At 38.3% G+C, this 15,942-nt stretch overlaps 1 protein-coding gene across 2 annotated transcripts in view; it reads left to right on the top strand.

Annotated features, from left to right (window-relative positions):
* Positions 1 to 13,147: 13,147 nt before the first annotated feature.
* Positions 13,148 to 15,942, top strand: part of LOC133236451 (butyrophilin subfamily 1 member A1-like) — a 51,960-nt gene continuing 49,165 nt past the window's right edge. For both annotated transcript variants that reach the window (XM_061398479.1, XM_061398480.1), the window contains exon 1: positions 13,148 to 13,306. The gene's annotated coding sequence lies outside the window, so the exon portion shown is untranslated. The remainder of the gene's footprint in view (positions 13,307 to 15,942) is intronic.

Raw genomic sequence — 15,942 nt, forward strand, 5'->3', positions numbered from 1 at the left:
AGAATGTGGAGAAATGTAAAACAACACAGTCACTGTGGAAAACAGTTTAGAAGTTTCTCAATAAGTTAAATGTAGAATTACCATTGTTGTTGTTCAGTCGCCCAGTTTTTTTTTGGACTCTGTAACCCCATGGACTGCAGCACACCAGCCCTTCTGGTCCTTCACCATCTCCTGGACTTTGCCCAAGTTCATGTTCATTGCATCAGTGATGCTGTCCAGCCATCTCATCTTTTGACACCCTCTTCTCCTTCTGCCCTCAATTTTTCCCAGCACCAGGGACTTTTCCAATGAGTCATCATTTCCCATCAGATGACCAAAATACTAGCGCTTCAGCTTCAGCATCAGTCCTTCCAGTGAATATTCAGGGTTGATCTCCCTTAAGATTGACTGGTTTGATCTCCTTGCTGTCCAAGGGACTTTCAGGAGTCTTCTCCAGCCCACAGTTCAAAGGTATCAATTCTTTGGCATTCTGCCTTCTTTACAGCCCAGCTCTCACAATCGTACATGACCACTGGGAAGACCATAGCCTTAACTATACACACCTTTGTCAGCAGAGTAGTATCTCTGCTTTTCAATGCACCATCTAGGTTCATCATCGCTTTCCTGACAAGAAGCAATTGTCTTCTGATTTCACGACTGCAGTCACCATTCACAGTGATTTTGGAGCTTCCAAGAAGAGGAAATCTGTTACTACTTTTGCTTTTCCCCCTACCATTTGCCGTGCAGTAATAGGGATAGATGCCATGATCTTAGTTTTTTTTAATATTTAATTCTTAAGCCAGCTCTTTCACTCTCCTTCTTCACCCTCATCAAGAGGCTCTTTAGTTCCTCTTCACTTTTTGCCATTAGAATGATGTCATCTGCGTATCTGAGGTTGTTGATGTTTCTCCCATCTGTCTTGATTCCAGCTTGTAACTCATCCAATCCAGCATTTCTCATGATGTCCTCAGCGAATTGGTTTAACAAGCAAGGTAACAGCTGAAGGCCCTATTGTACTCCTTTCTCCACCTTGAACCAATCAATTGTTCCATACAGGTTTCTAACTATTGCTTCTTGACCTGCATACAGGTTTCTCAGGAGACAAGTAAGATGGTCTGGTATTCCTATCTCTTTAAGAGCTTTCCAAAAAAAAAAAAAAAAGAGCTTTCCACAGTTTGTAATGATCCACATAGTTAAAGGTTTAGCATAGTTGATGAAACAGAGATAGATGTTTTTCTGAAATTTCCTTTCTTTCTCTAGAATACAGTGAATGTTGGCAATTTGATCTGTAGTTCCTCTTCCTTTTCTGAACCAACCTTGGACATCTGGAAGTTCTTGGTTCCCATAATGCTGAAGCCTAGCATGCAAGATTTTAAGCATGACCTTACTAGTATGGGAGATGAGTGCAATTGTCTGGTGGTTAGTATATTCTTTGATACTACCCTTCTTGGCAATTGGGATGAGGATTGATCTTTTTCAGTCCCGTGACCACTCCTGGATCTTCCAGATTTGCTGACATAATGAATGCAAAACCTTGATGGCATCCTCCTTTAGGGATGTGGATAGTTCTGCTGGAATTTCATTGCATCCACTAGCTTTATTAGCAGGAGTGCTGCTTAAAACCTACTGGACTTCACATTCTAGAATGTCTGGCTACTACACTATCATAGTAATCCAGTTCATTTTTTATACAGTTCTTCCTTGTAATCTTTCCATCTCTTCTTGATCTCTTCAGCATCTAGTAGGCCTTCACCATTTTTATGCTTTATTGTGCCCATCTTTGGGTGGAATGCTCCCTTAATGTTTCCAATTTTCCTGAAGAGATCTCTAGTCTTTCCCTTTTTGTTGTTTTCTTCTCTTATTAAGCACTGTTCATTGAAGAAGGACTCGTTATCTCTTCTAGCTATTCTTTGAAACTCTGCGTTTAATTGGATGTACCTTTCCCACTCTCCCTTGCTTTTCCTTTCTTTTCATTCTTCTGCTTTTTGTAAAGCTTCCTCAGATAATCACTTTGGCTTCTTGCTTTTCTTTTCTTGGGAGGGTGCTTTTGTTCACTGCCTCCTGTACAGTGTTACAGACCTCTGTCCATAGTTCTTCTGGCACACTGTTAACTAGATCTAGTTCCTTGAGTCTGTTCATTACCTCTACTGTGAATTCATATGGGATTTAAGTCATACCTGGCTGGCCTAGTGTTTTTCCCAGTTTTCTTTAGATGAACCCGAATTTTGCTATGAGAAGCTGATGATCTGAGCCATAGTAAGCTCCAGGTCTTGTTTTTGCTGACTGTGTACAGCTTCTCCATCTTTGGCTACAAAGAATGTAATCAATTTGATTTCAGTATTGACCATTTCATGCAAAGATGGGCTCGATAAAGGACAGAAATGGTATGGACCTAATAGAAGCAGAAGATATTAAGAAGAGGTGGCAAGAATACACAGAAGAACTGTACAAAAAAGATCTTAATGACCCAGATAATCCCGATGGTGTTGTCACTCACCTAGAGCCAGACATCCTGGAATGTGAAGTCAAGTGGGCCTTAGAAACCATCACTACGAACAAAGCTAGTGGAGGTGATGGAATTCCAGTTGCGCTATTTCAAATTCTGAAAGATGATGCTGTGAAAGTGCTGCACTCAATATGCCAGCAAATTTGGAAAACTCAGCAGTGGCCACAGGACTGGAAAATGTTAGTTTTTGTTTCAATCCCAAAGAAAGGCAATACCAAAGAATGCTCAGACTACCACACAATTGCACTCATCTCACATGCTAGTTTTTTTTGGAGAAGGAAATGGCAAACCACTCCAGTGTTCTTGTCTGGAGAATCCCAGGGATGGGGGAGCCTTGGTGGGCTGCTGTCTATGGGGTCACACAGAGTCGGACACCAGTGAAGTGACTTAGCAGTAGCAGCACATGCTAGTAAAGTAATGCTCAAAATTCTCCAAGCCAGGCTTCAGCAATACGTCAACCGTGAACTTGCAGATGTTTAAGCTGGTTTTAGAAAAGGCAGAGGAACCAGAAATCAAATTGCCAACATTTGCCAGATCATCGAAAAAGCAAGGGAGTTCCAGAAAAACATCTATTTCTGCTTTATTGACTACAGTGAAGCCTTTGACTGTGTGGATCACAATAAACTGGGGAAAATTCTTAAACAGATGGGAATACCAGACCATCTGACCTGCCTCTTGAGAACCCTGTATGCAGGTCAGGAAGCAACAGTTATGGAACAACAGACTGGTTCTAAATACGAAAAGGAATACGTCAAGGCTGTATATTGTCACCCTACTTATTTAACTTATATGCAGAGTACATCATGAGAAACACTGGGCTGGAAGAAGCACAAGCTGGAATCAAGATTGCCGGGAAAAATATCAATAACCTCAGATATGCAGATGACACCATCCTTATGGCAGAAAGTGAAGAGGAACTAAAAAGCCTCTTGATGAAAGTGAAAGAGGAGAATGAAAAAGTTGGCTTAAAGCTCAACATTCAGAAAACTAGGATCACGGCATCTGGTTCCATCATTTCATGGGAAATAGATGGGGAAACAGTGGAAACAGTGTCAGACTTTATTTTGGGGGGCTCCAAAATCACTGCAGATGGTAATTGCAGTTATAAAATTAAAAGACGCTTACTCCTTGGAAGGAAAGTTATGACCAACCTACACAGCATGTTAAAAAGCAGAGACATTACTTTGCCAACAAAGGTCCGTCTAGTCAAGGCTATGGTTTTTCCAGTGGTCATGTATGGATGTGAGAGTTGAACTGTGAAGAAAGCTGAGGGCTGAAGAATTGATGCTTTTGAACTGTGGTGTTGGAGAAGACTCTTGAGAGTCCCTTGGACTGCAAGGAGATCCAAACAGTACATCTTAAAGGAGATCAGTCCTGGGTGTTCATTGGAAGGACTGATGCTGAAGCTGAAACTCTGATACTTTGGCCACCTCATGTGAAGAGTTGACTCATTGGAAAAGACCCTGATGCTGGGAGGGATTAGGGGCAGGAGGAGAAGGGGACGACAGCAGATGAGATGGCTGGATGGCATCACCCACTCAATGCACATGAGTTTGAGTGAACTCCGGGAGTTGGTGACAGACAGGGAGGCCTGGCATGCTGCACTTCATGGGGTTGCAAAGAGTTGGACATGACTGAGTGACTGAACTGACTGACTGATTGACCGTTTGGTAATGTCCACGAGTAACGTTGTGTCTTGTGTTGTTGCAAAGGGTATTTGCTATGACTAGTGCATTCTCTTGGCAGAATTCAGTTAGTCTTTGCCCTGCTTCATTTTGTTCTCCAACGCCAAATTTGTCTGTTACTCAGTATATCTGACTTCCTACTTTTGCATTCTAATCCCTGATGATGAATAGAATATCTTTTCTAGATGTTAGTTCAAGGAGGTCTTCTAGGTCTTCATGGAACTGATCAGCTTCTTTGGTATTAGTGGTAGGGGCATAGACTTTGATGACTGTGATGTTGAATTGCTTGCCTTGGAAACAAACTGAGATCATTCTGTCATTTTTGAGGCTGCACCCAGGTACTGCATTTCGGACTCTTCTGTTGATTATGAGGGCTACTCCATTTCTTCTATGGGCTTCTTGCCACATTAGTAGATATAATGATCATCTGAATTAAACTCGCCCATTCTCATCCATTTTAGTTTGCTGATTTCTAGGATGTTGATGTTTATTCTTACTATCTCCTACTTGAACATGTCTAATTTTCTTTGATTCGTGGACCTAACATTCCAGGTCCTTATAACTGTATAGTTCCACCCCAAGAGAAATTGAAGTATATATTCACTCACACACACAAATGTGTACACAAGTGTTTGCAGCAGCATTTTTGATAATGGCCAAAAAAGTGAACCCAAAGTGGTACAGCCACACAATGGCATATTTTTTCACCATAAAAGGAATGTGGACCCATGTATGGATTAGAAAGATACAAAGAAGACTCCATAGCAGAATCTAGGTTTACACGAGTAGGCAGAGTTCAGAAGTTCACTGAATTTGAGAAGAATAAAGGCTAATACTAAATTTGGACTGCAGAAGGGAAAATGGAAAGGTACATGGAATCATTGCCCTCTCTGTAACAACCCTGGCTTAAATTTAATTGGTTTTCACAAATTGTTAAGTGAACATAAAATAACTTCCTTTTCCAGTACTAGGCAGTCTCATTGTGCTTTATTTGCACAAAGGAAATAAGAAAGCCACTTAATAATCGAACTTTGTGTATATATGTGATCATTTGTGTGTGCATTCAAGTGAGGAAATGGACACCTGCAACTAGAATATTGCTTTATCATCCTACAAAGACAAAAGTCCAGAGTCTCCTTCTTGCTTCTGAGACAACTCCATTCTCTACCCAGCTAGAGCACTTGGGAGCAAAAGACCTGGTTCACATGACTGACGTGCTCCATCACAAGGATATAGCCCTGAGTAGTACAGTCCCTTTCTTCTGTACTGTTATAGGGAGCACAGAGCACACATTTCAAGCTCTGGCAATCCAGATCAGAAAAAATCTGGGAAATTACTGTGGACCAACAGATGTGAATCAAACTCCCTTCTGAGTTGGTGACTCAGACAATGAGTTGGTTTGTAAAACTCTTTGAATGTAAAACTATTTGAATGGACATTTTCTTCCATAATTTCAATTTCAACCTGTGTGTATTTGTGTCTAAAATTAGTCACTTTTAGACAGAGTATGATTGTATATTTTTTAAGTCTATGCATCCAATCTATGTACTTTGATTGAATTTAGTCTATTTACATTTGAAATAATTAATGATTGAGAAAGACTTTTACCTTCTTGCTCCTTGATTTCTGTCTTTAGGATTTTTGTCTTTCATCACTACCTTTCTCTGAATTAATTATCCTTTTATTGTGACACATTGAGATTACTTAATCACTTCCTTTTGTGTATATTCCATGGATATTTTGTTTGTTCAGAGCATGGAGTAGTATCTAATATCCAAAAGTTTGAACAATGTATTTTGAATTGACAGCAACTTAACTTCAATTGGGTCAAAAGTACTCTACTTATATGCAGCTTTATCTCCTCTCTCTTGTAATTGATGTCAAAAATGATATCTTTCTATATTGTGTACTCATTGACATGGATTTATAATTATTTTGAACATTTGCCTTGTGTAACTATTATAAAATGAAGTTACAAACAAAAATTACAAATAATACTAGATGGTATATTTTCCCTTATGCTAATTTTTACTGAATATATATATATATTCATATGGCTATGAAATACTTCTAGCATCTTTTCATTGTTAAATATATTAATAATTTTCTCTACCTTAGAGAAAATAACCAATCATAACACCTATAATTTATTCTTTTGTATTTTATTGACACAGTTATCAAATTGGCAAATTTTATTCCTTTTAAATATTTGTAGATGGACTAAGTCTTAATGGAAGTTCAGATATAATATGGCTCTGCTACCGCTGCTAAGTCACTTCAGTCGTGTCCGACTCTGTGTGACCCCAGAGACGGCCTCCTACCAGGCTCCCCTGTCCCTGGGATTCTCCAGGCAAGAACACTGGAGTGGCTTGCCATTTCCTTCTCCAATGCATGAAAGTGAAAAGTGAAAGTGAAGTCACTCAGTCGTGTCCGACTCTTAGCGACCTCATGGACTGCAGCCTACCAGGCTCCTCCGTCCATGGGATTTTCCAGGCAAGAGTACTGGAGTGGGGTGCCATTGCCTTCTCCAAATATGGCTCTAGATTTTTTGAAAATTTTATATGATGAACACATGTAACTATTGTCCTGAGATATTTCCAAAAGAAAACTGAATATCATCATAAATTTTAGCATTCTGTTTTTCTAAAGACATTTTAAAATTATATTCTTGTTTTCATAGAGAATATAATTTAATAATATATCTTTGCAGTGTACATTAGAGGTTTTATATAACTACTGCTACATGTACAGTTTTAGACAGATGGGTACCTTTACTGTGCACCTCCTTATCACTTTTTGTGTCATACCTGTGTCATGTGTGTGTGCATGTTAGTCTGAAAAAACTCAGTGAAAGATGAATGATGGACATCATTTAATGCAGTGGAAGTCCTGTCGTTCCTCTTATTATTTTTCATTGCTTATCTTAACTCTTCTTGCACCAACCAACATGTGGGGTAATGCAAAAAGCAAACAAAACATAAAACAGTGTGGAGTGTTGAAATGTCCTTTAGAACTTTAATGAACCAGTTCTCACAAATATGAGTCAATATGTTGTTGTTCTTTAGTCAATAAGTTGTGTTTGGCTCTTTTGGGACCCCATGGACTGTAGACCAACAGGCTTCTCTGTCCTTGAGATTTCCCAGGCAAGATCTGGAGTTGGTTGCTATTTTCATCTCCAGGGAATCTGCCCGACCAAGGGATCAAACCTGGATCTCCTGCTTGGCAGGCAGATTCTTTCTCTTCCTCACGAGGGAAGCCCTAAGTCAATATACTTCAAAGAGTAAATTATAAAAGGGCTTTGAATTTTGTCCTTCTCTGTTCCTGACAAAACGCATTTATTTGGAATGAACTGTTTCTTCCTTCCTTCTACTTTTTAGAGAACAGGCAATATGAAAAAGGTAAGTACCAAAAATGAATTTCACTGGGGACCTTGCCATTATTTCATCTGTTTCTTGTACCCTTGCCTCAACAAGCAAGGATCAACTTCCTCAACTCACATAAACACATATTTTTATCTGATGTTTGTCTTGTTAGCTTATCTTTCCAACTGAGTTTACTCATTTCATTTGCCATTTAGTTTTCCCAATCATTACTTCTTTGGTCTTCTTGTTGCAATCAAGAGAACAGGTAGTTTTTTTCATAAATTTTATCAAGATGTCTTTGAAATGTCAACATATTCAAGGTTTATAACATTTAAGATTACTCCAAGAAAAAATTTGTTCATTTGATCTAAACATCCTTTACCATCACTTAGTGCTTTCCCTCCCTTTGCTCCATATGATGTAGTGAAAATCAGCTTTTTTCAGGCTGGGTAAAAATAGAAACTCAAATTCAATAAAATTCCATAGTAACTGGTGGACAGAATCTTTGAGCATAGACACACCCATAAACCTGATTCCATACTAGGCATTTATAGAGCAGTGATTCTGTTTTCTCTAATATGAAGTTTGAGATGACTTTACATAATGTAGCTATGACAATATGAGAAATGACTGTGTTTAACAGCAGTCTAGGACCAAATAAAAGAAAACAAACCAAATAATAAGTGAGTTCTGCTTCCCTGTGTGTTTCTTTGTGTGTGTGAATGTGAGTAGTTTTCTGCATCCTAATAGTGTAAATTTTAAATAAAAATATTTCATTAAGTTTGAATTTCATATCTTGGGCCTATCTTATGAAATTGACATTGATCTTTGCATTTATATTTTTCAGAAGATCTTCAGAAAAAAGTTGATAAGTTCTCTGATATCCTTTACTCCTGAAGCTCTTTAATACAACTGGCTTCTGTATGTCTCTATGATTCCCTGTCTTTTAAAATATCTATAAGCCATTTATTGGCCCCCTCTGCTCCTGGATATCTGTTTTTCACATCAAAAATTCTGATGTTGTACTTCTCCATATTTAAATTCTTCTCATTTCTGTCTCCCTACCTTCCATATATTCCCATTCATCTATTTTCATTTTATGTCATTTGTTCTATATAGACATTGGCTCCTTCTATCTTGTGGTGGCCCTATTCTGGTAAAACAAGCCTCTACATTTGTTTGTTTTAAAAAATAGTTTATACCTCCTTAATTTTGAAGGGTATATCACTAACTTTAGAATTCTAGTTTTTCTTTTCTTTTTTCCTTTTTCCTTTTCAGACTTTAAAGTTGTGATTTGATAGTCTTCTGGTTTGCATATTTAATGACAAATAACTATAAGAAATTCATTCTTATTTATTTTATGGTAAAATGTCTTTTTTCTCAGACTGTTTTCCAGATTTTAAGAAATGTGCCTTGGTGAGTAGCTCTTTTTGTTTACCCAGCTTGGGGCCAGCTGTGACTTTCTAGTTTTATAAAATTTGGGGACATTTAGACAATTACTTCTTCTTCACTCTCCCTGCTCATTACAATGCTTCTAAGGATCTAAAACACATGTGCATCAATTCAGTTGATGCCATTTACCTCTGTGCTTTAGTGTGGTTATATTTTATTTCTGTCTTAATTTTTAGTTATTTACTTCTGCAGTGTCTGATATATGCAGTATTGAGTAAAATTTCTAACATTGTATTTTTTATTCTAAAGCATTCTACTTGTTTCCTTTTTGTACTTTTTGCTTTCTTTCATAATGTTTCATGTTTTTTAAATTAGTGAACATATTAATAATACAGACAAAAATATGGCATTTAAACCATTATTTAATTCCCTCATCTATTATTCCAGGTCTTTTTCTTTTGTGTTCTTCTGTCCTAATTATAGATTGTATTTTTCTCCTCCATCTAGCTAGTAAATTTTCTGTAGGATGTTGGCTATTTAAACTTAATTCATTGACTTCTGGAGCCTGTGTTTTGTTTTGTGAGTACTGAATTTCTCTGGCACAGAGTTAAGTTACTCAAGAATGGGCTTGAATCTTCAAAGGTTTGTTTTCAGTTCAGTTCAGTCACTCAGTCATGTCTGACTCTTTGCAACCCCATGGACTGTAGCCCTCCAGGCTCCTCTGTCCATGGAATTATCCCCACATGATACTGGAGTGGGCATGTCCTTCTCCAGGGTATCTTCCCACTCAGTGATCGGACCAACATCTCCTGCATTGGCAGGCAGATTCTTCACTACTGAGCTGCCTGGAAAGCTGATCTGTCCCCAACATGTGTATATATCTGAATTTCATTGTAAAAAAAGGGTGGCCCAACCAAAGTAAAACGATTAATATTGTGCATCCCCAAAGAATTCCTGCCCTATCTTATCTTAGGGTTTTATTTCCCAATTTGGCTTCCCTGGTGGCTCAGCTGGCAAAGAATCCGCCCACAATGCAGGAGACCTGGGTTGGGAAGATCCCCTGAAAAAGAGAATGGCTGCCCACTCCAGTATTCTGGCCTGGAGAATTCCATGGACTGTTCCATAGGGTCACAAAGAGTAGGATGCAACTGAGCGACTTTCACTTTCTTTCATTTTTAGTTCCTTTAGCAGAAAGGGGTGGAGGGATGTAAGACAACCCAGCCTTTGATTGGTGAGATGTCCTTTGGAAATTTATGGCTCCAGTTTTCACAAATGTACATCAGGTTGCACCACGCAGTACCCTATGAAAGGAGTCCTAATTTTGGTTCTCCTTCTTTTTTAACATTAGGTTTTTATATGGAATCAATTGCTCATTTCTTCCTTTTACTTCTCAAAGGAAGGTAACCAAGAAAAAGACAAGTACCAATAACGTATTCCACTGTGTACATTGTCATTCTCTCATCTATTTCTTATGCTCTTGCCTTCAACTCTTAAAGATCATCTCCCTTAGATGCAGAGACATACTTTTACATGATTTTATATAGTACCATATTCTTCCAACTCAAGCTATCCATCTTCATCTGCTATTAAATTTACAGCATTATTACCTCTCTTGTATTTCTAGTCATTGCCATCAAGGAGAGAAAGCCTTTCCACTAACAGAATTTCATCACTAAGATACATGCCAAGTTTGGATATTCTAAACTTCTGACTTACCGGTTTTCTCCAAGAAAGTCTCATTTGATGTAGATCCCTCTTCACTGCCATGTAACATCATCTTTCTATTCCTTTGTTGCTGTTTAGTTGCTAAGTCATGTTATAATCTTTGCAACCATTGGACTGTAGCCCACTAGACTTTTCTGTACATGGGATTTCCCAGGCACGAATATTGCAATGGGTTGCCATTTCATTCTCCAGAGCATCTTTCCAACCCAGGGATTAAACCTGGGTCTCCTACAGTATGGGCTTCCCTGGTGGCTCAGCTGGTAAAGAATTTGCCTGCAATGCGGGAGACCTGGGTTCAATCCCTGGGCTGGGAAGAACCCTGGAGAAGGGAAAGGCTACCCACTCCAGTATTCTGGCCTGGAGAATTCCATTGTCTGTATAGTTCATGGGGTCACAAAGGGTTGGACACAACTGAGCGATTTTCACTCACTCACTCCTACAGTATAGCAGGTGAATACTTTACCAGTGAGCTACCAGGGAAGCCCCAACTCATTATGAATCAGAAAATAAGTTATAAAAGTGTTTTTCATTTTGTCTTTCTTTCTTCATGACAAAATGCAATCATTTGGAATGGATTGTTTCTTCCTTCATTCTTTTTAGAGAAGAGTAAACAAGGCAAAGGCAATTACCAATAATGTATTCCACTGGGGACCTTGTTATTATTTCTTCTGTTTCCTGTATACCTTCAACAAGCACAGATAATCTTCTTGAACTAACACAGAAACAACATTTTTATTTGATTTTTGTCTTGTTAGCTTATCTTTCCAAATGAACTTAGGCACTTCATTTGCCATTCAAGTTTCTCAATCATTACTTCTTTGATTGGTCTTGTTGCAATCAAGAGAATGGGTAGTTTTTTTTTCTCATAAATTCTGTCAAGATGTCTTTGAAATGTAAGCCTATTTAAGGTTTATGACATGTCAGATTTCTCCAAGAAAAGTTCAGGTCATTGTATTTAAACCTCCTTTACAGCCATTTAGTACTTTCCCTCCTTTTTCTCCATGTGATGTAGTGAACATCAGCTTTCTTCAGGCTGTGTTAAAACAGAAACTCAAATTCAATAAAATTCCATAGTAACTGGTGGACAAAATCTTTGAGCATAGAAGCACCTAGAAACCTAACTCTGTATTAGACATCTATAGAGCAGTGATTCTATTTTCTCCAATACAATGTTTGAGGTGACTTTACACAATGTAGGTACCACATTATGAGACATGACTGTATATTTATCAGCAGTCAAAGAACAAATAAAATAAACCAAATAATAAGTGAGCTCTGATTCCCTGTTTGTTTCTCTGTGTGGGTGAATGTGAGTATTCTGCATCCTGACAGCATAAATTCTAAGTATAAAATATTTCAGCCAGTTTGAATTTCATATCCTGTGTCTATCTCATGAAATTGATATTGGTCTTTGCATTTATGTTTTTTAGAGGCTCTTCAGGAAAAAGTTGGTAAGTTCTCAGCTATCCTTTACTCCTGAAGCCCTTTAATACAACTGGTTTCTGGATGTCTTTAGGATTCCTTTCCTTTTAAAAAATCTATAAGCCATTTATTAGCCCCCTCTGGTCCTGGATATCTGTTTTTCACATCTAAATATTTTGATGTTGGACTTCTCCCTATTTAAGTTCTGTTCATTTCTGTCTCCCTACCTTTCATACATTCCTATTTTTCTATTTTCATTTTATGTCATTCGTTCTCTATAAACACTGGCTTCCTCTGTCTTGTATTGGTACTATTCTGGTGATATAAGCCTCTACATTTGTTTGTTTTAAAACATAATTTATACCTCCTTAATTTTGAAGGATATATCACTAGCTTTAAGTTCTAGTTTTTCTTTTTTTCCTTTTATCCTTTTCAGACTTTCAAGTTGTGATTTGATAGTCTCCTGGTTTGTATACTTAATGACAAAGAACTGTAAGAAATTCATTCTTACATGTTTTTGTTTTGCTAAAAGGTCTTTTTCTCTTACTGTTTTCAGGTTTTAAAATATGTGCCTTAGTGGGGAATGCTTTTTATTCACTCAACTTGGGGCCAGCTGTGACTTTCTAGTTTTATAAAATTGGGAGAAATTTAGATAATTATTTCTTCTTCACTCTCCCTGCTCTTTACAATGCTTCTAGGATCTAAAACACATGTGTGTAAACTCAGATGATGCTGTTTTTCATTTTTCCTTTGCACTTTAGTTTGGTTATAATTATTTTCTCAATTTTTGGTATTTTTTCTTCTGCAGCATCTAATATATAGCAATATTAAGTAAATTAAAGTTTCAAATACTGTATTTTTAAATTTTTTTGTCTTTTATATCTTTTTTTTTCCAATTTACATCTTGTTTATTTGTTACAAGATAAGCTCTCCATGGTGTGAACTATAACTTACTTTTATATACTCAAACTTATGGCTCCCAATAAATAATTGTGGATAAAACTACCATCACAACAATGTGAATACTCCTAATGCTACTGAATTGTGCACTTGAAAATGGTTAAAATGGGCTGGAGGAGCCAAGATGGCGGAGGAGTAGGATGGGGAGAACACTTTCTCCCCCACAAATTCATCAAAAGAGCATTTAAACGTCGAGTAAATTCCACAAAACAACTTCTGAATGCCGGCAGAGGACATCAGGCACCCAGAAAAGCAACCCAACTCTTCGAAAGGAGGTAGGAAAAAATATTAAAAACAAAAAAAAGAGACAAAGAGGGAGGGACGGAGTTCCGTCCCGGGAAGGGAATCTTAAAAAGAGAGAAGTTTCCAAACATCAGGAAACCTTCTCACTGCCGAATCTGTGCCGAGCTTTGGAAGCACAGAGGGCAACATAACAGGGAGAAAAAATAAATAAACAATTTAAAACTCGCAGATTGCGAGCCCTACGGTAACTCCCCCAGCAGAGAAGCAGCGCAGACGCCTGCATCCGCCATTAGCGAATCGGGGCTGGGCAGGGAGGCGCGGCGTGGGCTGCATCGCTGAGAGTAAGAATCTGGCCTGAATACCCTGAGCGCTATCTGAGCGAAATAATTTGGGCTAGCAAACCAGACTGTGGGATACCTACCACGCGAAAAGCCAGCCCTAACCTAAGACCGCCAGGCCCGCGCACGGAACAAAGGACTGAACAGAGATAGCCGGCTGCAGATCTTCCCCTCCGGTGACAGGCAGCCAGAGCCGGAAGGGGGCAATCGCAGCCCCAGAGAGACATTATCTATAAAATTGTAAGCAGGCTTCTTTGCTAACTAAAACTTCTTGGGGGTCTGGATGGTCAACATCTGCCTGAGAAGGTGCGCCGGTTTTACATCCAGATAACCGAGTGGCGGGGAGGCGATAAGTCGCAGCATTGGCGCTCGCCTGGGAAGAGCAAATTGGCGCTGGGACCTGGGAAGAGTACAAAACGCAGGCCCAACTGAGTCTGCGCCTCTGAGGACTACCCGAGTGCCTGAACCTGAGCGGCTTGGACCTGGGAGGTGCATGCAGCCCAGGGCCAGCCTCAGATTGTTCCCGGCGGAACAACCTAGAGTCCGAGCAGTGTGGACAGGGAGGCTACACGCGCCGTGAGCGGGGGCAGACCCAGGGTGGCTGAGGCATTGCGAGCCCACGCCAGTGTTATTTGTTTGCACCCTCCCTCCCTCCCTCCCCACAGCGCGACTGAACAAGTAAGCCTAAAAAAAAAAAAAAAAAAAGTGTCCTCCACCGTGCCCTTTGAGTCAGGGCGGAAACCAGATACTGAAGAGACTAGCAAACAGAAGAAGATATAACAGAGGGAAACGCCTTGGAAGCTACAGGCAATAGATCAAAACCCTGTGGTTACTACGGACTACATAGGAAGGGGCCTATAGATCTTGAGAAATATAAATCTGACCAAGGAACTAGCCAAAAATGAACTGAACACACAACACCCACAAAAAAAGAAACAAAAAAGTCCTAGATATATTTTTATTATTTTTACGATCATTCTTTCTTTTTTTTTTTTAATTAAAAAAAAAAATTTTAAGTCCTCTATTGTTCCTTTAATTTTCACTTTTATAACCTATTACTTTGCAAAAAAAAAAAAAAAAGACCCTGTTTTTTTCTTCTTCAGCAAACTTCATATATATATATTTTATAATTTTTTGACCTTGTTGTTTTTTTTTTGTTGTTGTTGGTTTTTGTTTTTTTTCTTCTTTTCTTTAACATTGTATTTTTGAAATTCCAAACTCTACTCTAGATTTTTAATTTTCGTTTTTTGGTATATGTTATCAATTTTGTACCTATAGTTTTTTTTATATAATTTCTGTGATTTTTTTTTCTTCTTCTTCTCTGTTTCTTTCTCTTCTTCTTTTATATAACATTGTATATCTGAAATTCCAAACTTTACTCTAGATTTTCAATTTATGCTTTTTGGTATTTGATATCAATTTTGTACCTGTATTTTCTTTATAATTTTTGTGACATTGTTCGTATTTGTTTGTTTGTTTTCTCTCTTTATTTTTCTTCTTCTTTTTTTTCTTTTTTTTTAACATTGTATTTTTGAAATTCCAAACTCTACTCTAGATTTTTAATTTTTGCTTTCTGGTATTAGTTATCAATTTTGTACCTGTACTTTCTTTATAATTTTCGCGACCTTGTTTGTTTTTGTTTGTTCATTCTTTCTCTCTTTCTTTTCCTTCTTCTTTTCTTTAACATTGTATTTTTGAAATTCCAAACTCTACTCTAGATTTTTAATTTTCGCTTTCTGGTATTAGTTATCAATTTTGTACCTGTACTTTCTTTATAATTTTCGCGACCTTGTTTGTTTTTGTTTGTTCGTTCTTTCTCTCTTTCTTTTCCTTCTTCTTTTCTTTAACATCGTATTTTTGAAATTCCAAACTCTACTCTAGATTTTTAATTTTTGCTTTTATGTATTTGTTACCAATTTTGTACCTTTAAGGACCCAATCTTCAGGACCCATTTTTCACTAGGGAGTGAGATTACTGGCTTGACTGCTCTCTCTCCCTTTGGACCCTCCTTTTTCTCCACCAGGTCGCCTGTGTCTCCTCCCTAACCCCTCTCTACTCTACCCAACTCTGTGAATTTCTGTGTGTTCCAGACGGTGGAGAACACTTAGGGAACTGATTACTGGCTGGATCTGTCTCCCTCCTTTTCATTCCCCCTTTTATCCTTCTGGCCACCTCTGTTACCTTCCTCCTTCTTCTCTTCTCTGTATAACCCCATGAACATCTCTGAGTGGTCCAGTTGTGGAGTGCACATAAGGAAGTGACTACTGGCTAGCCCACTCTCTCCACTATTGATTCACCTCATCTCATTTGGGTCACCTCTAACTCCCTCC

This window comes from Bos javanicus, chromosome 23 (assembly GCF_032452875.1).
Source record: "Bos javanicus breed banteng chromosome 23, ARS-OSU_banteng_1.0, whole genome shotgun sequence".
Taxonomy (NCBI): domain Eukaryota; kingdom Metazoa; phylum Chordata; class Mammalia; order Artiodactyla; family Bovidae; genus Bos; species Bos javanicus.